The 23,735-nt window shown below is 43.2% G+C and overlaps 1 pseudogene across 1 annotated transcript in view; it reads right to left on the bottom strand.

Moving 5' to 3' along the window:
- The window catches only part of LOC307102731 (transcription factor E2F5-like), a 60,701-nt pseudogene extending 55,984 nt beyond the window's left edge, over positions 1–4,717 (bottom strand). Inside the window, exon 1 of the transcript in view lies at positions 4,113–4,717. The product of the transcript in view is annotated as a transcription factor E2F5-like (transcript). The remainder of the gene's footprint in view (positions 1–4,112) is intronic.
- Positions 4,718–23,735: the final 19,018 nt, after the last annotated feature.

The raw sequence follows: 23,735 nt of genomic DNA, 5'->3' as shown, positions 1-23,735 counted from the left end.
CCATAAATTTAAAGTCTTTGTACTCTTTTTGACTACCAGATTTTGGAAACATTTCTACCTGAGGAATCCATTTATATGTGTAATTATGCATAAATCATATCTTTTTTATGGTATGTTTTGATTGAGCTAACAAATACCATAATGTTCCCAAATCTCATAATATAATCTTTGATACAAAGTAGAACCCTATGAAATATATTTTATTTACGCTTACTTTCCATTTATTTATTCATTTATTCACTTAATAAATAAATATTTGCTGAAGGCTTGGTATGTGCCAGGCACTGTGTTTGTGATTGGATACAATAGAGAATAAGACAGGCACAGTCTCTCTTTTATAAAATTTACATTTTAGTGATTTCTCACTTTTCTATGTGTAAGAAAAGATGACAAGAGTGAGTGCAAATGTTGCTCCTACAAATTCTATTTGAATAAAATAAAACAAAATAATTTTCACAGGACCTGGAAAATAACAAATATAGAAGTGTGGATGAATCTTGTTCCGGAACTATTATGGTGGAGATCCTGAGCTCTCTTTCCTCTCAATACTATAGTGATTTTATTTAGTACAGTACTTAACATATTTATCTTGAAGTTGTGAAGTTATTGCAGTGTGAAGTTTGTGTCTCATACTTTATGTAGTATGTTTCCACATAACTGCATGCTAACAAACCACTCCCTTCAAATCAGATGGGAACTCTAGGGGTAGCCATCACTTCTCCTGACTCTTGAGTTTAAGGAAGATATTACCTGGCTTACAGGGTGTGGAAAAAGTAGGTTTACAGTTGTCCATTTGGAAAGTAATACAATAATATATATATATATATATATATATATATATATATATATATATATATATATGCTTAATATGCAAAGTGTCCCCTCGGGAGTTTGACCAACTGGGAGTTTGATCGCTCTCTATGACATGCTCTGACCACCAGGCAGCGATGTGGAATGAAGGAAGGCCCTGGCTGGCAGTTGGCAGCTGGGGAAGGGAGGCCCCGGCCAGCAGTCGGCAGCCACTAGGGACCCTACCCATGCACTGGGCCTCTAGTTAACAAACAATAATACAAGAATAAACTGTGTGTTTCATGTACTCACAACTGTAAATGTACTTTTGCCCCACCCTGTGTTTTGGGAGAAAAGTGAGGTGCTAAAGATCAAGGTACAAGAAAAATGCCTGCTTGGGTGTCAGAAGACCTGATTTCCTTCCTCATCTGTTGACCACAGACTTGTTTCCTCACCCATAAAATATGCATATTCCAATTAAAATAAAATGTCAGTAAAAGATCAATGGGGCACTTTTATTCTGAGAAGGAAAGAAATATCTGATTAAAAGAGAGGGATATCTATAATAATAAAAGTGTAATAATGCAAATTGACTGAATGACCAAACAGGAGAACGACCGTCCAGATTACCTTCCAGATGACACACAATGGCGCCAGGCCAGCCAAGGCAGGTGCAACACAATTGGTCGGGGGGCCCTGTCATCACCCCATGATTGTCCCAAAGAGGGAGGCCCAGGCCACCGGCCAGTGGGGTGATCGATCAGGGGGGCAGTTTCTGCAATTGCCCCAAAGAGGGAGGCCCAGGCCACCCTCTGCTTGGCGACCAATCGCAGAGCTCCAGCTGGGTGGGTGGGGCCTCCTATGCTGGGCAATTGATCAAGGAGCCCAGTGATCGATTGCCCCAAAGATGGAGGCCCAGGCCACCAGCCAGTGACACTGGCAGTGGGTGGGTGGGGCTGCCAGCAATCACCCCACAGAGGGAGGCCCAGGCCAGCCAAGCGATCACACCCCACACCCGTTGCCCACAGAGTGAGGTGACTGGTGGCAGGGGAGAGGCAGCACAGTACAGATGGTAAGCAGTGGCAGCGGTGGGGACAGGGCCAGATGCCAGCAGCAGGAGGAAGGAAAGCCCCAATAGGCCCTGATCGCCGACCAGGCCTAGGGACCCTCCCTACCCAAGGGGTCCCAGATTGTGAGAGGGTGCAGGCCAGGCTGAGGGACACCCTCCATGCACGAATTTCATGCACTGGGTCTCTAGTTTATATATAACCAGTGGCCCGGTGCACAATTTGTGCACTGGGTGAGGGGGTTCCTCAGTCTGGCCTGCACCCTCTTGCAATCCAGGACCTTTCTGGGGATGTTCTACTGCCGGTTTAGGCCCAATCCCGCAGATTGGGCCTAAACCAGCAGTCGGACATCCTTCTCTCAATCAGGGACCACTGGCTTCTAACCACTCGTCTGCCTGCCTGATCGCCCCTAACCGCTCTGCCTGTCTGCCTGATTTTGCCCCTAAAACTCAAGCTTCTTCTTTTTTTATTTTTAATATTTATATTTCTTCTTTATTTTTTATTTTAAAAGTCAAGCTTCTTGAGAACATGAGGCATTTAACATTATTCCATTTCCTTACAGAGAGCTAAGCATGGTAAACACAGCAAATACTTAATACTTATGGGTTTCTATACAAACACTTTCCAACCAGGAATGTTTTAATAGGCAGTCTCCAAAAACTTGAACTGGAAAACCTAAAAGTAGAGTGCTCAGATTTCAGGCATCAGCTGCTATTAGCAGGATTTATATCCAATTAAACTCTAATTCTTAGCTCTCAACAGTCTAGACAACTGCCCTTCACTGTCTCCAAAGTTTCTTATTCGTCACTATCCCATTTTCCTTTTTTTTTAGTTCAATGTTTTATATCCACACTAGTGGCCCGGTGCATGAAATTCGTGCACAGGGGGTGGTGTCCCTCAGCCTAGCCTGCACCCTCTCCAATCTGGGACCCCTTGGGGGATGTCCGACTGCCAGTTTAGGCCCGATCCCTGGGATAGGGCCTAAACTGACAGTTGGACATCCATCTCGCAATCCGGGACCACTGGCTCCTAACCACTCACTTGCATGCCTTCCTGATCGCTCCTAACCACTCTGCCTGCTGGCCTGATCGCCCCCAATGCCCGCCCCCCCTACTGCCAACCTGCTCTCCCCCAACTGCCCCCTCCCCCGCTGGCCTGATCGCCCTCAACTGCCCCCCACTGCCGGCCTGCTTGCCCCCAACTGGCCCCCCTGCCGGCCTGCTTGCCCCCAACTCCCCTCCCCTCCTGGCCTGATCACCCTTAACTGCCTCTGCCTCGGCCCCACCACCATGGCTTTGTCTAGAAGGTCTCCCAGAAAGTCTCCCAGTCTAATTAGCATATTACCCTTTTATTAGTATAGATCAGTATCAACATACCATACAAAACTCACCTGCCAGCCTAGCTGGGAAAGCAGGAGGGTAGTCTATGGCAGCATAGAAAACCAGGGTTCTTGTCCCAAAAGAGGAGAAAATGGGTTTACAGTCAAGGAAACAAAATCAGAACCCAACATGATCAAGAAGAAGCCTTGAAACAGCATTGAGCGGAGGTGCTGTGGGCAGCGGTGTATCTTGGCTGGCCCAGCAGTACCTGCAGTGACCTCAGTTTCCGGGAAGCCTGGGGTCAGATAAGGCCCAGCTCTTGGAGTATTTTTAATAATTTTGCTTTTGGGGACGGAGGGCTTCTGGGCAGCAGCTCCATGTGGGGGTAACCAGTGCGGGTTTCACTTCAGGGTTTGGAGGGGAAGTTGAGTCTGTGGGCGGAACCCACCCAACCCGCCCGGCCCCAAATGTCACAGCTGAGGTTCTTGGAAGTGGCCCAGTGAAGTTCATTCCTGCCCTGACCCCAGGTCTATGGCTTAAAAATCAGGGCACTAAGCTGGGGCTGAGCAACCCAGGGCCTTTGTAAACATGGCAGGTACAGACACGGGGAGCTTGGTGGAACTGTAGGAACTGGTTGGGGCAGCCAGAGACAGGGGAGGGAATTGCCCATGGGGAAAGGGGCATGAGATGGAAGAGGTATGCTCCTCTAACAGAGACTTATAGGTACAGAGACAAGAGAGACAGAGAGGACAAAAATGGGGATAGAAAGAGTGACATGAAGAGAAAGACTCAGAGAAAGCAAGAGAGAGATTGAGACAGAGAAAGATTCACAAAAAAGAGAGACATACAGACAGAAAGATGGAGTCCTGCTCTGTATGAGTCAGTGGGCTGTGTGTGTGTGTGTGTGTGTTTGGGGATGGGGGGGTCACGGCCATACCCGGGGCTCACATGGGATGTGCCAGTGTGACGATAAGTACATCGTTGTGTTGCATGAGGGAGGTGTGCTGGTAATGCAGCACCAACTCCTTCAGAGACCCGTACAGGTTGTAGGGCGCCGCAAAATCCAAGCCAGTGGGGTGCGTAGATGACACAGTGCTTGGTATTGCCGTCCACCACCACAGAGCAGGCATAGCAGCCCCGCTGGTTCATCTCAGGGATGAGGAAGGTACCATCCCGCTTGCCGTTCGGCGTTTCCTCAGCCTGCATGCGGTTGATCTTGCCCACATGCCAGGTTCGTTCCTCATGGTGGGGGAGGTCATCCTCATCCTCCATCAGTGCATACTGGTCTTCAGTCTCATGTTTGATTCCCAACCACTCATTGATTTTCTTCTGCCGGGCGCCTTTCTGGGTGAGCCATACCCGGTACTGGTCTGGGATCTTGCACAGCTGCATGAGGTCTGACTTTAGGCTGTTCATGCGCTTATTGATCTCCCGGTTGTCCAAGGCCTGTGTCTGCAGCTCCTGTTCCAGTTTCATGCGGCTCTCATGGATCTCTGCGATGTGAGACTTGAGCCGTTCTGAGTTCAACAGGATCCTCTGCATCTCTTTTTCATTGCACTCACACCGGAAGCGCTCCAGATACTCCTTGCTGCACTACTCTTGAGTCTGGCCCTGTTCTTAGAAGATCTTGATCGTTTCATTGAAGGCTTCAATTGTGGTGTGCTTCATCTGCAGTTCCTGGGAGGTGCGTGTATACTCCTCCTAGAGCTGGTCATACTCGCGGCTCTTGTCCTCTGCTTCAAACCAAGGTAATGAACGAAAACTTTCATTCTGATTTTCCTCCCCACAAGGGAACAGAAAACCTCAATAGAAATAATTTCCCACCAGAAGTCACATCCAAATACTGTGAGACTGAGGACTATAGGGCTGACTATGTATATGCGCAATAACAGGCTCATGGTCTAGCGTAGGCGCCCAGGCATCCTCCACAATCCCACAATTCTCTGGTTGCATACTTTCAGCTTTTCTAGCTCCTCCTTAAATGGTGTTTCCTGCAGTCAGGTTGCAAGTCCAGGGCCTCTAGTTGGAGAGGATTTTTCTGTTATTTGATGTTGATAGCTGTTTACTATTTGGAATCAGTGAAGTTTTGGGAGTACTGCTGCTGCCATGAACATGTCAGTCCCAAGCACACTCATGAAATGATCGCCCATTCAGTCCACAGCTGGCGCCATCCTGGCTCACAATGAGAAAAGTTCTGTGCTGAGCCTTTTTCCAATCGAATCATTCTCTCCCTTCCCCAGCAGACTCCAAACCTACTCCCGGCTGACCACCCCAACACCGCAGACCCTTAAGACCTTCCCCTCTATTTCTTCAACTTTCCCCCATCAAACTCGCACCCTGTCACATTGCCTAGGGGTGCCCCTAACCGCTCCCTGGGGGTGGGGCCAGCCTGGGTGAGGGGTCATGGTGTTCTGGTCTCTGGTCGTTCTGGTCATTTTGGTAGCTGGCTTTATATATATATAGATATGACATAACTTCTTGCTCCTCCTATACTCCACCTTTCATTTTTAAGCCCAAGTGACGATGGCTCTCTAATTGCAAAGGCATAAAAATATTTGGGGTCAAATGAAAATAGTTTAGAGGTCAGGCAGGTCTCCTATGCCTGTAAAGTATTTAGATCACACAAGAGCATGTGCACACACGTGTACACACACACACACACACACACACACACACACTCTTAAGTCTAAGTCTAAGAGCATCACTGAAAATATTCTTAAATCCAGAATTAAGACCTCTCAAAAGTCTAAATTAAACTAATCTAACAATTCAGTCTGTAACTATTCTGTCCCTAAGGCTGTAGCATCCTGGACTTAGTGCTGTTTATTTAGTGTTGAGTGCTGTGCCTGTCGTGTGTGTCAGTGCTGGAAATAACAAACCTATATTCTCCAGTCCTCTGGGGCATTCCTGGTACTCTATGACTAACACATGGGGACCCATCATGTGAGCCAAAGAAAGGATTGTTGAATCATGCCAATCTGAGGTTCTAATATGCCAACTGACTGGGAACATTAGCAAGGAGCAAGCAGGGAATGAGACTGAGACTGGGCCCTGGAGGCAGAGGAAAGAGCTGTTGGAGGTAGGTGGTGGCTATGGTGGTCTAGCTAAGTCAGTCATTGGGGCTACTTAGAAATATCACAGGAGGTGGTGCCACCCAGAACTTTAAATTAAAATCTTCCTTCTAGGAAACAGGCTTACAGAGAGGGTTCCTGTCTAGATATGGGATACACTTATTTGTCCCCAAATATTCAAATCCAAATCCCCTTTAGATTCTACTCCATTTGCTCCTCAACATCTACCCAAAACCAGCTGCCTGCTTCAAGGAATGACTAGAATTTCTAGGTCAGGGTCTCTCTTCTGACCCTTGGTAAACCCTGTCAGAGTGTTTCTTCAGTGCTTCATGGTATAAAAGAGCATGCTCCTGGGGAAAGGAGCTGTGTGCCCTACTCTGTACCTGGCACAATTTCTCATATGGTCCTTAGAACATTTGTGTCACCAGGTTCCTACAAAAATTGTCCTTTGACTTGCTAGTTTAGTGACAAGTTATCAGGCTTCTCTGTATTTAAATGACAAAGTGTGAATACCTCCAGCTAAACCAAAAGCCAGCCTTCTCAATCGTAGTGTGCTCTACCACCTGCTGAAGAGATTCCTGTCCCAGGTCTCTGTTGGAAACTGAGGCTGTGGGTCACTGAGTCAGCAGGAAAGGATACTCACAGTGATTGTGGTCTTCTTTGTTCACTGGGATTCAAAATCCATTGCTGGTGAGGCAGATATCTCATTTTCTTCAGTTTCCAAAACAACCTCAAAAACCAGGATGTCCTTCCAGAAGTGAGGGTGCTGTCAGCCTGATTGAACAAATAGGCCAATTAGATACTTGATGAAGCAGGCTTGAATCTTGTATCTAAACAGTTGAGAGCACCTAGTGAAAGGGTTTCAATGTGAGTTTGCAGAAAAATAGATCTGACCTTAGTCATTGAAACACGTGGTTAACAAGACCATCCTGCATTGTGGCCTCAGATTGAGAGGTTAGTAAGCTTTGAAGCCTTTCTTTCTGTGAGGGCGGCCATGGCAGGTCTTAGAGGAAACCCCTACTTCCACTGCTATAGCTGACTGGACACTGGACATGCGAGACAAAGGCAATCACCCATAGTTTTGATGAACCAGGGGACTGGCCTCTACGAGGCTTCTCTGGGAAAACCAGCCCAATAGGCAGAGTGACCTCGGCAATCATTTTTCTCTCTTCTGGGAAGAGTGAATGAAAGTTCACCAAAGAAGTTATTCTCACAAACAATGCTATACCCCAAACTCCATGGAACTTATGTTCTGTTTTTCATCTGAGTGGCCAGTTGAATTTCTGTTTTGGAAAGACTGTGGCCTACAGTCACTCCATGGCCCTAATACTTCAGTAAATTCCTAGCAATTAACACCCAATACTGAAGACTGTCTGTGGCATTCTCTGGCAATTTTAAACAGTCAAAGAAAGAAAAGCACTATAGCACATTTTCATTTGAAGTTGGGGGGAATAGTAATCCTGACCTCTTGTCTTTTGGGGTCAGATATTTTTTAAAAATATATTTTATTGATTTTTTTACTGAGAGGAAGGGAGAGGAATAGAGAGCTAGAAACATTGATGAGAGAGAAACATCGATCAGCTGCCTCCTGCACACCCCATACTGGGGATGTGCCCACAGCCAAGGTACATGCCCTTGACCGGAATCGAACCTGGGACCTTTCAGTCTGCAGGCTGACGCTCTATCCACTGAGCCAAACCGGTTTTGGCTGGGGTCAGATATTTTATCAAAGAATTCTATTTTGGAATTAAAAAAACTGAGGAAACAAAAGGATCCTAAGCATTTTTGGCCATCCTCTGAGCTGTCTATAAGCTTTAGGAGCTGGAAGCAAAGACTAAAGCAGCACCTCATATCCATCCCGTAAATTCTGAGCTCCAGGCCTCCAAAGGTGGCTCTTGACAGTGAGCTAAGCAACTCTGAAAGCATATTTCTCCAAACAGGAGGTGTCTTCTTTTTCTTTGAGACCTAACCTCTGAGATCTGAGCATACCTTCACATCTGCCTGCTCAGTGGTTCTGTAAGCACTGTCTGAGAATTGTGCTGGTTTGCTCGATGGGTTCGAGCTAAAGAAGCCTAATGGGTATCCTCCACTTCATGTCTATCAACCACAGACTGAAATGGGTGAAGCTGAGCTTTGTACTTTTTCACCATACCGTGAAATAAAAGGGGTATGGGTGTGCAGCAAATCACTGTATCAGGTATGTGTCCGTGGGTGTAGACATTTTACCTCTATCTTCTAGAATGTCAAGATGTAATTTCACAGGACTGACTTTCTCAAAACATTCTCCCATCTGCCCCTAAATAGTCTGTCACTGCTGAGCTGCATTCATAGATGTGAAAATATCAAGTTATGACATTATGTGTAACCCTGTCTGTCTCTCTTCAGCTAGTTCCCAACAGTATGCCTTTTCATCTAAATGGAATGTTAGGATTCTTTGTGTGTGTGTTTTTAACCCTCATCCTAAACATATTTTTCCCATTGATTTTTAGAAAGAGTGGAAGGGAGAGGGAGAGACAGAAAAAAAAAAAAAACTTCGATGTGAGAGAGACACATTGATTGGTTGCCTCCCACACAGGCAGCACCCTGATGAGGGCTGGGGATTGAACCTGCAACCAAGGTACCTGCCCATGACTGGAATCAAACCTGGTACTCTTCAGTCTGAAGGCTGATGCTCTAGTCACCAAACCAAACCGGCCAGGGCTGTCAGGATTCTTGAGCTAGAACAAGTTCACTTGGGAAAACATGCTTTCCAGACATATTGATGAGAAGCAGGGAGATCAGGTCTTTAGACAGTAGAAGGTGAGATGTGTGTGTGTAGTGTACAGGACAGGTGTATTTGGACCATGGTGGCCCAGACCTCTGGGTAACAAAGTCATGCAGATGGTATTAGGGGCTTTTCTTTTCAATTTAAATCACCTTCTCCCCAAGTTGTTGGGCTGCATTTGTAAAACTACAGAAGACTTTATATAAAACTAGAAGCCCGGTGCATGAAATTCGTGCACGGCGGGGGGTTGTCCCTCAGCCCAGCCTGTACCCTCTCCAATCTGGGACTCCTGGAGGGATGTCCGACTGCCCGTTTAGGCCCGATCCCACCAGAATCGGGCCTAAACGGGCAGTCGGACATCCCTCTCACAATCCAGGACTGCTGGCTCCCAACTGCTTGCCTGCCTGCCTTCCTGATTGCCCCTAACCGCTTCTGCCTGCCAGCCTGATCACTCCCTAACCACTCCGCTGCCAGCCTGGTTGATGCTTAACTGCTCCCCTGCCAGCCTGTTTGCCGCCAACCTCCCTCCTCTGCCAGCCTGGTCACCCTTAACTGCCCTCTCCTGCAGGGTTGATGACCTCCAACTGCCCTCCCTTGCAAGCCTGGTCTCTCTCAACTTCTTCCCTTGCAGGCCTGGTCCCTCCCAACTGCCCTCCCTTGCAGGCCAGGTGCCTCCCAACTGCCCTCTCCTGCTGGCCATCTTGTAGTGGCCATCTTGTGTCCACATGGGGGCAGGATCTTTGACCACATGGGGGGGCAGCTATATTGTGTGTTGCAGTGATGATCAATCTGTATATTACTCTTTTATTAGATAGGATAGAGGCCTGGTGCACGGGTGGGGGCCAGCTGGTTTGCCCTGAAGGGTGTCACAGATAAGGGTGGGGGTTCCCTTGTGGTGTGGGGTGGCCTGAGCGAGGGGCCTGTGGTGGTTTGCAGGCCGGCCACGCCCCCTGGCAACCCAAGGGGAGGCCCTGGTATCTGGAATTTATTTTCCTTCTGCAATTGAAACTTTGTAGCCTGGAGTGGAGCCAAGCCTGTGGCAGTTAATTCACCTTCTACAATTGAAACTTTGTAGCCTTAAGCGGGTGAGCCCGGCCAGGGTGTGCGGAAAGCTTTGCTTCCCCTGTTGCCGCCGGCAACCCTGGCCTGCTCTCTCAAGCTCCATTCTGCCGCCATTTGTTTGAATTTGTTTACCTTCTATAATTGAAACTTTGTAGCTTAAGTGGAGGCTTAGGCCTGCAACGGCTATGGAAAGCTTGGCTTCCTCTGTTACCTGGGAAACCTTGCTCTCTGTAGCTGTAGCCATCTTGGATTGGGGTTAATTTGCATACTCGCCCTGATTGGCTGGTGGGCGTGGCTTATGTAGCGAAGTGATGGTTAATTTGCATATTACCATTTTATTAGAGAGGATGACATGTATCTATTATGAAAGGAAATATAGTACAAGGCACAAATCAGTGGTGACAAGAACAACTATATAGCTTCCACAAGGATAATATTCAATATTATATTTGTTTCAGGCATAACACATAGTGGTTAGATAGTTATATAACTTACAAAGTGAACCCCCTGATAACTCTAGTACCCCCTTGACATCATACATACTTATTACAAGACTAGAGGCCCAGTGCATGAAATTTGTGCACAGGGGCGGTGTCCCTCAGCCTAGCCTGCACCCTCTACAATCTGGGACCCATCAGGGATGTCCAAATGCCTGTTTAGGACCAGTCCCACCGGGACCAGGATCAGACTTAAACGGGCAGTCAGACATCCCTCTCACAATCCAGGACTGCTGGCTCCCAATCACTTGCCTGCCTGCCTGCCTGATTGCCCCTAACCGCTTCTGCCTGCCAGCCTGATCACCCCCTAACCACTCCCCTAGCAGCCTGATCGACACCTAACTGCTCCCCTCCCAGCCCAATCGTCCCTAACTGCCCTCCCCTGCTGGCCTGGTCTTCCCCAACTGCCCTCCCCTGCCAGCCTGGTTGCCCCCAAATGCCCTCCCCTGAGGGCCCGGCCACCCCTAACTGCCCTCACCTGCAGGCCTGGTCTACCATAACTGCTCTGCCTTGCTGGCCTGGTTCCCCCCAACTGGCCTTATCACCCACAACTGCCGTCCCCTGCCAGCCATCTTGTGGCGGCCATCTTGTGTCCACATGGGGGCAACCATTTTTGACCACATGGGGGCAGCCATCTTGTGTGTTGGAGTGACAGTCAATTTGCATATTACTCTTTTAATAGATAGGATTATTGACTATATTTCCTATGCTGTAATTCACATCCCTATGACTATTTTGTAACTGACAATTTGTACTTCTTCTTTTTTTTTTTTTTTTTTACATCTATAGATGTTTTATTTTATTTTTTTTTTCCAATTTTTTTATTAAGGTATTATATGTGTACATATCTTACCATTGCCCTCCCCACACCCCACTCCCATATATGCCCCCACCCCCCAGAGTTTTGCATCCATTGGTTATGCTTATATGCATGCATACAAGTCCTTTGATTGATCTCTTATCTCCCCCACCTCTCCCTAACCTTCCCCTTGTAATTTGACAGTCTGTTTGATGCTTTACTGTCTCTGTATCTATCTTTTTGTTCAAGTTTATAATGTTCTTTATTATCCATAAATGAGTGAGATCATGTGGTATTTTTCTTTCATTGACTGACTTATTTCACTTAACATAATGTTCTCCAATTCCTCCCAGGTTGCTGCAAATGATGAGAATTCCTTCTTTTTTATGGCAGCATAGTATTCCATTGTGTAGATGTACCACAGTTTTCTGATCCAGTCATCTGCTGACGGGCACCTAGGCTGTTTCCAAATCTTAGCTATGGTGAATTGTGCTGCTATGAACATAGGGGTGCATATATCCTTTCTAATTGGTGTTTCTAGTTTCTTCGGATATATTCCCAGGAGTGGGATTACTGGGTCAAATGGGAGTTCCATTTTCAGTTTTTTGAGGAAACTCCATACTGTTCTCCACAGTGGCTGCACCAGTCTGCAATCCCACCAGCAGTGCACGAGGGTTCCTTTTTCTCCGCATCCTCGCCAACACTTGTCGTTTGTTGATTTGTTGATGATAGCCATTCTGACAGGTGTGAGATGGTACCGCATTGTTGTTTTGATTTGCATCTCTCGGATAATTAGTGACGTTGAGCATGTTTTCATGTGTCTCTTGGCCTTCCTTCTGTCTTCTTTTGAAAAGATTCTATTTAGGTCTGTTGCCCATTTTTTTATTGGATCATTTATCTTCCTTTTATTTAGTTGTATAAGTTCCCTGTAAATGTTGGAGATTAAACCCTTTTCTTTGATATCATTGGCAAATATGTTCTCCCATGCAGTGGGCTTTGTTGTTGTTTTATTGATGGTTTCCTTTGCTCTGCAAAAGCTTTTTATTTTGATGTAGTCCCATTTGTTTATTTTCTCTTTAGTTTCCATTGCCATAGGAGCAGTATTAGTGAAGAAATTGCTTCGGCATATGTCAGAGATTTTGCTGCCTGTGGATTACTCTAGTATTTTTATGGTTCCCTGTCGTATATTTAAGTCCTTGATCCATTTTGAGTTTATTTTTGTGTATGGTGTAAGTTGGTGATCTAGTTTCATTTTTTTGCATGTATCTGTCCAATTTTTCCAACACCATTTATTGAAGAGACTGTCTTGATTCCATTGTATGTTCATGCCTCCTTTGTCAAATATTAATTGAGCATAGTGATTTGGGTTGATTTCTGGATTCTCTATTCTATTCCATTGATCTATATGGTTGTTCTTGTGCCAGTACCAGGCAGTTTTGAGAATAGGGGCTTTGTAATACAGCTTGATATCTGGTATTAAGATCCCTCCTACTTTGTTCTTCTTTCTCAGGATTGCTGTAGCTATTCGGGGTCTTTTTTTTTATTACAGATGAATTTTTGGAAAGTTCGTTCTAGGTATGTGAAATATGCCATTGGTATTTTAGTGGGAAGTGCGTTGAATTTATAGATTGCTTTGGGTAGTATGGGCATTTTGATGATGTTGATTCTACCAATCCATGAACATGGTATGTTCTTCCATCTGTTTATGTCTTCCTCTATCTCTTTTTTCAGTGTCCTATAGTTTTCCACGTATAGGTCTTTTACCTCTTTAGTTAAGTTTATTACTAGGTATCTTAATTTTTTTGGTGCGATGGTAAATGGGATTGCTTTTTTAGCCTCTCTTTCTGTAAATTCATTATTAGTGTATAGAAATGCCATAGATTTCTTGGCGTTAATTTTGTATCCTGTACATTGCCAAATTCATTTATTAAGTCTAATACATTTTGATGGAGTCTTTAGGGTTTTCTATGTACAGTATCATGTCATCTGCAAATAAGAACAGTTTTACTTCTTTTTTTCCAGTATGGATGCTTTTTATTTCTTCTTCTTGTCTGATCATAATGGCTAGTACTTCTAGCACTATGTTGAACAGGAGTGGTGAGAGTGGGCATCCCTGTCTTGTTCCTGTTCTTAAGGGAAATGGTTTTAGTTTTTGCCCATTGAGTATGATGTTGGCTGTGGGTTTGTCATATATGGCTTTAATGATGTTGAGGTATGATCCTTCTATTCCCACCTTGCTGAGAGTTTTTATCAAGAAAGGGTGTTGGATTTTGTTAAATGCTTTTTCTGCATCAATTGATATTACTATGTGATTTTTATCTCTCAATTTGTTTATGTGATGTATCACGTTTATTGATTTGCGAATAATGTACTATCCTTGCATCCCTGGGATAAATCCTACTTGATCATGGTGTATGATTTTTCTGATGTACTGCTGGATCCAATTTGCTAGAATTTTGTTGAGGATTTTGGCATCTATGTTCATGAGGGATATTGGCCTGTAATTCTCTTTCATTGTGTTGTTTTTATCTGGTTTTGGAATTAGGATGATACTGGCTTTATAGAAGATGCTTGGAAGTGTTCCTTCCTCTTGAATTTTTTGGAATAGTCTGAGGATGATAGGTTTTAGTTCTTCCTTGAATGTTTGGTAAAACTCCCCTGTGAAGCCATCTGGCTCCGGGCTTTTGTTTGCTGGAAGTTTTTTGATGACTGCTTCAATTTCTTCCATAGTTATTGGCCTATTGAGATGTTTAGATTCTTCCTGATTGAGTTTTGGAAGGTTATATTTTTCTAGGAATATGTCCATTCCCTCCAGGTTGTCCAGGTTGTTGGAATAGAGTTGTTCATAGTATTTTTTAACAATCCTTTGTATTTCAGTCTGTTGTTATTTTACCTCTTTCATTTCTGATTTTTTTTATTCGGGTCCTCTCTCTTTGCTTCTTGGTGAGCCTGGCTAGAGGTTCATCAATCTTATTTATCCTTTCAAATAACCAGCTCTTGGTTTTGTTGATTTTTTTGTATTTTTTTTTCCGTCTCTATGTCATTTATTTCTGCTCTGATCTTTATTATTTCCTTTCTTCTGCTCACTGTGGGCTTTTCTTGTTGCTCTCTTTCTAATTCTTTGAGTTGTTGAGTTAGATGATTTATTACCATTTTTTCTTGTTTTTTGAGGTAGGCCTGTAGAGCTATAAACTTCCCTCTCAGCACTGCTTTCATTGTGTCCCATAGCATTTGCATGGTTGTGTTTTTATTGTCATTAGTCTCCAGAATGTTTTTAATTTCTTCTTTGATCTGATTGATAACCCAGTCATTGTTTAACCTTTTGCACTCAGATGTCTAGCATCGGTAGCAGGAATCGAGAAAAAAGCAAGCGAGTCCAAAGGGTTAATAGCATGCTATTCAGCTTTCAAGTGTTTGGATTTTTTGGAATGTTTTTATTGTAGTTTATTTCTAATATTATGCCATTTTGGTCTGAGAAAATGCTTGATATGATTTCAATCTTATGCTCTGATCTTTATTATTTCCTTTCTTTGACTCATTTTGGGTTTTCTCTATTGTCCTTTTTCTAGTTTCTATTGGTGTAAGGTTAGATTGTATATTTGAGACTTTCTTTTCTTTTCTTTTCTTTTCTTTTTTTTTCTTTCTTTTTTTTCTTTCTTTTGTTGACTGCTTTTGCTGTGTTCCATAAATTTTGGGTCATTGTGATTTCATTTTCATTTCTCTCAAGGTATCTTTTGATTTCTTCCCTGATCTCATTGTTTACCCATTCATTGTTTAGTAGCATGCTGTTTAGCCTCCATGTGTTTGTGTGTCTTTCATATTCTTTCTCATAACTGATTTTAATTTCATACTAATGTGGTCAGAGAAAATGCTCAATATTGTTTCAGTCTTCTTAAATTTATTGAGACTTCTTTTGTATCCTAACATATCATCTATCCTAGAAAATGTTCCATGTGCTCTTGAAAATAATGTATATTCTGTTGTTTTTGTGTGAAATGTTTATTAAAATATCAATTAAATCCATTTGTTTTAATGTGTCATTTAAGGCCACTGTTAATTTTCTGTATGGATAATCTATCCATTGATGTCAGTGGGACATTAAATTCTCCTGTTATGACTGTGTTATTATGGATTTCACCCTTTATGTCCATTAATATTTGCTTTATATATTTAAGTGCTCCTATGTTGGGTGCATACATGTTTACAAGAGTTATATACTCTTGTTTGATTGATGTATTTATTATATGAAACACCCTTCTTTGTTTCTTTCTATAGCCTTTGTTTTAAAGTCTGTTTTATCTAATACTAGAGGCCTGGTGCATGAAAATTTGTGCACTCGGGGGGACCCTCAGCCCAGCCTGTGCCCTCTCACAGACCAGGCATCCTTGGGTATGTCTGGCTGATGGCTTAGGCCTGCTTCCCATGGGAAGCAGGCCTAAGCCACAGTCTGGCCTCCCTCTGTGGGAGGTGAACTGCGGGCCAATCAGGGGCTGTCACCAGCAAGCAAACAGCCATCACCTCCCCCCACCCAGTCGCCCCTTCGCCACCACCAGTTGCCGGCCCCCAATTTCCATCCCCTCCCTCTGCCCACTGGCTCCCACCTTGGTTGGCCTGGCGCCACCTGCTCGCTGGCCCCACGCCCTGCCAACCGGTCGTTCCACTGTTTGGTTGATTTGCATATTAGGCTTTTATTATATAGGACTAGAGGCCCAGTGCATGAAATCCATGCATTGGGGAGGTCGTCCCCTCAGCCCAGCCTGCACTCTCTTCAATCCGGGACCCCTTGGGGAATGTACGACTGCCGGTTTAGGCCAGATCTGGGGGATCGGGACTAAACTGGCAGTCGGACAACCCTCTCAAAATCTGGGACCACTGGCTCCTAACTGCTCACCTGCCTGCCTTCCTGATCGCCCCTAACTGCCCCCTTTGCTGACATGGTCACCTCCAACTGCCCCCCCTGCAGGCCTAGTTGCCCCTAACTGCCCCCCACACTGGCCTGGTCACCCCCAACTGCCCTCCCTGGTCATTCCATACAGCCTGCTGCTCAGTCGTTTGGTCACTCCTCACTAAACCCCCTGCTGACCTGGTCGTCCCTCATTGCTCCCCCCTGCCGGCCTGGTCACCGCAACTGCCCCTCCCCTGTGGTCCTGGTCACCCCACACAGCCTGCTGATTGGTTGTTTGGTCACCCCTCACTAAGCCCCCTGCCGACCTGGTTGCTCCACGCAGCCTGCTGCTCAGTAGTTTGGTTGCCCTTCACTAACACCCTTGCTGGCCTAGTCACCCCACGCAGCCTGTTCGGTTGTCCATTCAGTTGCAATGGTCACTTAAGCTTTTATATAGAGAGAAGATAAGTATTGCTAGCCCAGCTTTTTTTTCCATTTCCATTTGCATGAAATATCTTTTTTCCATTTCTTTACTTTCATTCTGTGCTTGTCTTTTGATCTGAAATGGGTTTCTTGTAGGCAGCATATGAATGGGTTTGTTTTCTTATGCATTCAGCCACCTCATGTCTTTTGATTGGAGCATTTAATCCATTTAAAATATTTATTCATGGGCATGTAACTGTTGACATTTTATTAGACATATTTTAAAATTTCTTCTTCTTCTTCTTCTTCTTCTTCTTCTTCTTCTTCTTCTTCTTCTTCTTCTTCTTCTTCTTCTTCTTCTTCTTCTCTTTCTTCTTGTACTTCTTCTTCTTCCTCCTTTCTCCTTCTCCATCTTAAAAAAATAGTAGTCCCTTCAACATTTCTTGTAATACTGATTTGGTGGTGATGAACATCTTTACTTTTTTCTTATCTGGAAAGGTCTTCACCTTGGTTATAAGTTCTTGTTTTCCCTCACTTTTTATATTTTGTCTCAATCCCTATGGTGTGCAAAATTTCTGTTGAGTAATCAGCAGTCTTATGGGAACTCCCTTGTAGGTAATTTACTATCTTTCTCTTGCTGATTTTAAGTTTATGTCTTTGTCTTTAAACTGCCATTTTAATTAATGATGTGTCTTGGTGTGGGTCTCTATAGGCTCATCTTGTTTGGGACTCTCTGCATTTCCTGGACTTGTATATTTGTTCCCTTCACCAGATTAAGGAAATTTCCCATCATTATTCCTTATTTTATTTTTTGTTTTCTTTAAAGTATATGTATTTAATCTATTTTTAAAATTATTTTTAATTGAGTTTATTGGGGAGACATTGATTAACAAAATCATACATGTTTTAAGTGTACAAATCAACAAAACATCATCTGCATACTCATAATGTGTCTATCACTCAAAGTAAGGTCCCTTTTCATCCCAATTTATCCCTTCTTTGCCCTCATTCACCCCTGGACCTACCTTTCCCTCTGGCTATCATTGTACAGTGTTTTATATATTGTTTAATTCCTTCACCTTTTTTCACCCAGTTTTCCGACACCCCCCTCTGCTAACAGCTGTCAGTCTGTTCTAAATATCTATGCTTCTATTTCTATTTTGTTTGTTTGTTTGTTTTGTTCATCAGATTCCACATATAAGTGAAACTATATGGTATTTGTCTTTCTCTGACTGGCTTATTTTACTTAGCATGATAGTCTCTAGGCCCATTCATGCTGTTGCAAAAGGTAATATTTCCTTCCCTTTTATGGCCAAGTAGTATTTCATTGTGTATATGTCCTACAGCTTTTTTATCCATTCATCTACTGATGGGCACTTGAGCTATTTCCATGTCTTGGCTATTGTAAATAATGCTGTAATGAACATAGGGGTGCATATATTCTTTTGAATTAGGGTTTCAGGTTTTTTTCAGATATGTTCCCAGAAATGGAATTGCTGGGTCATAACGCAATTCCATTTTAAAATTTTTTGAGAAAAGTCCATACTTTTTTCACAATGGCTGCACCAGTCTGCATTCCCACAAAAGTGCAGGAGGGTTCCCATTTCTCCACATCCTCACCAGCACTTGTTGTTTATTGATTTATTAATAGTAGCTATTCTGACAAGTGTAAGTGATAACTCATTGTGGTTCTAATCTGCATTTCTCTGATAATTAATGACATTGAGCATCCTTTCATATGTTTATTGGTCATCTGTATGTCCTCTTTGGAGAAGTATCTATTCAGATTCTTTGCCCATTTTTTAATTGAATTGTTTGTTTTCTTGGTGTTGAGTTGTGTAAGTTTTGTATATATTTTGAAAATCACCCCCTAATCTGATATATCATTGGTGAATATGTTCTCCCATACAATGGGTTCCCTTTTCATTTTGTTTATGGTTTCCTTTCCTGTCCAAGAACTTTTAAGTTTAATGTAGTCCTATTTGTTAATTTTTTCCTTTGTTTCCCTTGCCTGAAGAAATATATCAGCAAAAATATTGCTATGAGAAATGTCTCAGATTTTGCTGCCTATGGTTTCTTCTAGGATTTTTATGGTTTCATGACTTACATTTAAAACTTTAATCCATTTTGTTTTTATTCTTGTGTATGGTGCAAGTTGATTGTCTAGTTTCATTTTTTGCAAGTATCTGTCCAATTTTCCCAACACCATTTATTTCAGACTGTCTTTACCCCATGGTATATTTTTACCTCCTTGGTGAAATAATTATTGACCAGAAAGGCAAGGATTTATTTATGGGATCTCTCTTCTGTTCCATTAAATTATATGTCTGTCATAATGCCAGCACCATACTATTTTGATTACTATGGCCTTGTAGTATAATTTGACATCAGGTATTATGATATCTTCAATTTTGTTCTTTTTTTTCTCAAGATTGCTGAGGCCATTTGGGGTCTTTTGTGGTTCCATATACATTTTTTGAATATTTGTTCTAGATCTATGAAATATGCCATGGGTATTTTAATCGGAATTGTAGTGAATCTATAGATTGCTTTGGGTAGTATGGACACTTTAATAATGTTAAGTTTTTCTATCCATAAACACAGTATATATATTTCCACTTGTATTTTCCTCAATTTCTTTACTCAGCATCCTATAATAATTTGAGTACTGGACTTTGCCTTCTGGGTTAAATTTATTCCTAGGTACCTTAATTTTTGTGTTGCAATAATAATTGGAATTGTTTTCTTAATTTCTCTTTTTGATGGCTCATTATTGGGGTATAAAAATGCCACCTATTTCTAGATATTAATTTTGTATCCTGACACTTTACCAAATTCATTTATCAGTTGTAGTAGTTTTTTGGTGGAGTGTTTAGGATTTTCTACATACCGTATTATGTCATTTGTGAGTAATTATAATTTTACTTCCTTTTCTAATTTGAATGCCATTCATTTCCTTTCTTATCTTATTTCTGTTGCTAGAACTTTCAGTGCTATGTTGAATAAGAGTGGTGAAAATGAACATCCCTGTCTTATTCCTGTTCTTGAGGGAGATGCTTTTTGTTTTTGCCCATTGAGTGTGATGTTGGCTGTGGGTGTGTTATATATGGCCCTTATTATATTGATGTATGATCCCTTTATTTTCACTTTGCTGAGAGCTTTTATCATAAATGATTGCTGGATTTTATAAAATGATTTATTTACAACTATTGATATTATCATGTGATTTTTATCCTTCATTTTGTTTTTGTGATGTGTCACATTTATTGATTTACAAATATTGTACCACCTTTGCATTATCATCATCAGGGATCTTGGTCTATAATTTTTTTTTTCTTTCTTGTTTTTGGTTTGGAGATAGGAAGGGGCTGAGGTCATCCATTTTTGAGTAACACCAGCTGAAAAAGGTTCCAGTCTTTGCCTGAGCTGGGTGGGGCAGGGACTCAGGAAAGTACCAGGATGGCATGAGTTTGATGGAAACTCAGATATGGCCCTCACCTGAGACTGCTGCCTCATTGGGTGGTGGGGTCAACAAAGCACCTGCAGATACTTTAGTCTTAAGATACAGCAACCCTTCCTGCCAACTCCCTGAAGCCAGACAATTCAGTTCCTCCCCTTATGTCCCTGGCTGTTTTTTGAGCTGTTGAACCAGCACTGGAGCTCAGAATGAGTGCATCCATCAGTGAGTAAGTCTATGTGCAGGCCCTTTAAGAGGAATGCCTGGGACTTCACCAGCCCTCTATCTTACATGGGCTGAATCCATGCTGTTTTTCACAGCCAGAAGTGGGAACTCCTCTTTCTGGCACTGGTGGTCCAGGCTGGGGAGCCTAGTGTAGTGCTAGGATGCCTCACTTCTCAGGTAGATCTCTGCAGGCTAGATATTCCTCCCCATTCTTTTTATTAAACACTCACCCGAGAATATGTTTTTATTGATTTTTAGAGAGGAAGGGGGAGAGAGAGAAACATTGATGTGAGAAACATTGGTTGGCTGCCTGCAGTATGTGCCCTAACTGGGAATCAAACTCACAACCTTTTGGTGAACATGTAGGGGACAATGTTCCAACCAACTGAGCCACCCTGGTAGGACATTCCTCCCCATTCTTAACTGGCACACCTGGATGTGATACCAGCCTGTTTTACTTCTCCACCTCTCCCACCAGTCTTCTTCTTTATGTCTTTTGTAATAGGAGTTCTGTTCAGCTAGTCTACAGGTGGCTTGGGGTGGTTGTTTCATAATTTAGTTGTCATTTTGATGTGGTTGTGAGAGGAGGTGAACACAGCATTTACTTACTCTACCATCTTGACTGGAAGCAAATCCCTGAAAGCATATCTTATTTTACACAAGATATGACTACAAAACAATGAGAGTAATTCAGTAAGATTTCCTCCATTCTCATATCCTTAGGCCCAATTGGCAGGAAACCAAGAACTCATTAATAACCTCTTGTGTCTTCCCTTCTCCTTACAGCCAATCAGTGACTAGGCTGAAGGACACTGCTATTGGCAAGCGTGCTTGCGGGAAAGACTGTTCTTTTGATGACCTTCCCTCATCTAAATGCTACCCCCTGCCTCCGCTGATGGAGGTTTAACATGCTAATAAGACATGCAATGCATGAAGAAGCATGTAGTTAAATTGTACAAGTGCCAAAAAGCCCCCACCCCTACATGCTTAGGTGTCACTTTTCCTGCCTAAACGTTAAATTCTCCCCAGCCTTTGTTTGGGGAGCAGATGGTTTCCTTTCCCTTTGCAGTTCTGGCTTCCCTTGTGCACAAGTGGATCTTTCTCACTTTCAGTTTCTGGTGCTCTGTCTTGATTTCCATCTTGGGACCTCACAAGGACCCAGAGGGTTTAGTAGTAGAAATCTTTTGTTTTCCTTTTCTTTCCTTTTCTATTTTTTTTAAAGAATAGTTTATTGATTTTGAGAGAGAAAAAGAGAGGGGAGAGAGAAACATTGATGTGGAAGCGCAATATTGATCGGCTGCCTCCTGCATGCCCCCTATTGGGAATTGAGCCTCAACCTGGGCATGTGCCCTTGACTAGGAATCAAACTGGCAACCTTTTGGTGTATGGGATGATGCCCAACCAAGTGAGCCACACTGGCCAGGGCTAGTGGTGGAATTCTTACCTGTCATATGGAAGGCCTGGGTTTGATTACAGCCAGTGCCCTGGGCTTTATAATCAGGGTCTGATGATCTCTTTTAATTTCTATCCTGGGAGATTTAAAGAATCCAGTCACCAGTAACAGTTTGAGGATATTCATTGAAAATTCTCAACTAAAGAAATCATATACAGCCCATGGGAATGATGATGGAATTCAGTCTTTCTCACAGTTTTCTTTTTCCTTTTTTTTTCTGGTTCTGCCTTCTCCCTGTAACCACATCCCCGTCCCTTGCCCCGCATCAGTATGCCTCATTGCCACTACCTGCCTCCTCCCCAAGTCATGCACACACATATACTTGATTAGTTCTCCCTGTAGTGGAGAACTGCTAGGTTTTGTGGTTGTTGCTGCTGCTGTTATTGCTTTGCTGGCCAGTATCAGTATTTCTTTATTGTCTCCCCTGATGCATGCATCTTAGTTGGAGGCAGGGTACTCTGTCCATTACCCTCAAAAAGCTATTCATGACCTCTTCCATCTGTGGTATGTTGGATGTGGGCCAGACTTGGTCAACTGTCTGGTTCATGTGGGACTCAATATTGAAAAAGAAGTTAAAAGATGCAAAGCTTATAGGAGACGATCCATGTGAAGGGTCATGGCAGAGCTGGTTCTGTGGATGGGCCTTGGGCATTCCTCAGCCACCCAGAAGATCTTGCTTCCTACCTATTTTACAAGCCTGGTTGTTGGTGTTAGGTCAGAGGAATTCCAGAAGCCGATGCTGGCAACCGATGGTGACGCAGATAACAGACTTGTGCACCAGACAGATGGCGACACAAATGCTGGTCCCTTCCTGGAACCCATGACGAACCAGTGCTCCAGGCAAATGGTGGCACAGATATTGGCTCCATTCCTGGAACCCCTGCCTGTGGCGGAAATTCCACCCGCCCTCAGCTCATGGTCCTCAGCCCTCACTGAACACCTGTATAAAAAAAGTGCCTCAGCTCCCGCCCAATGCGACTTCTCCAGCCCTACCCTCAGGACCGGTGAACCTCGCCCGGGAGTGCAAGATTAAACTTCCTTTTGACTGGCCTGGACTCTCTGTCTTTGTTCCCTCCCTTGCGAACCTCACAGTTGGCATTCCTGATGATTCTATATCTACTTTCTAGTAAACTCTATTCTTTTTTTTTATTACTATTTTACTTCACGCTAAGTCTATTTTATTATTAGTCATCCAGAATTCTGACCAGCCATGGCCAGTTGGCTCAGTTGGAGCATTGTCCTGTACACCAAAAAGGTGTGTTCAATTCAGAGCACACACCTAGGTTGTGGGTTTGATCCCTAGTCTAGACACGTACAGGAGACAACCAATTGATGTTTCTCTCTATCTCCCTTCCTCTCCTTCTAAAAACCAATTGGGGAAAAAAAAACACAAAAAAAACACAAAAAACAAACAAACAAACAAAAAAAAAACAGAAGAAAACAAACATATACTTTGGTGAGAATTTTTTAAAAAAATTTTATAATTCAGACTAGGCCCTGGCTGTGTGGCTCACTTGGTTGGAGTATCGTCCCATACACTGAAAGGTTTCAGGTTTGATTCCCAGTCAGGGCATAAATAGAGGTAACCAATGGATGTTTCTCTCTCACATTGATGTTTCTCTCTCTCCCCTCTTCTCCTTCCTCTCTCTTTAAAAATCAATAAAAACATATCCTCAGGTGAGGAAAAAAAAAAAGAATTCTGACCAGTATACAGGGGTCCAGAGCATCTCCATTTTTCTCCATTTCTCAGTTTTCCATTAAATAATTTGGTAAATGGTCATTATTGTTTATTATAAAGATACAGAAAATGCATATTCAATATGTGTAGGGATCATACTCCTGTTGAGTGTGGAAAGGCATACCTAACTTGCTCTCGGTTGGCAAGTTAGTGCTACTATTAAAGCCTCGGAAGCTGATTAATGTG

Source organism: Cnephaeus nilssonii (assembly GCF_951640355.1).
Source record: "Cnephaeus nilssonii genome assembly, chromosome: 7".
Taxonomy (NCBI): Eukaryota; Metazoa; Chordata; class Mammalia; order Chiroptera; family Vespertilionidae; genus Cnephaeus; species Cnephaeus nilssonii.
This window is presented reverse-complemented; position numbering and strand designations above follow the sequence as displayed.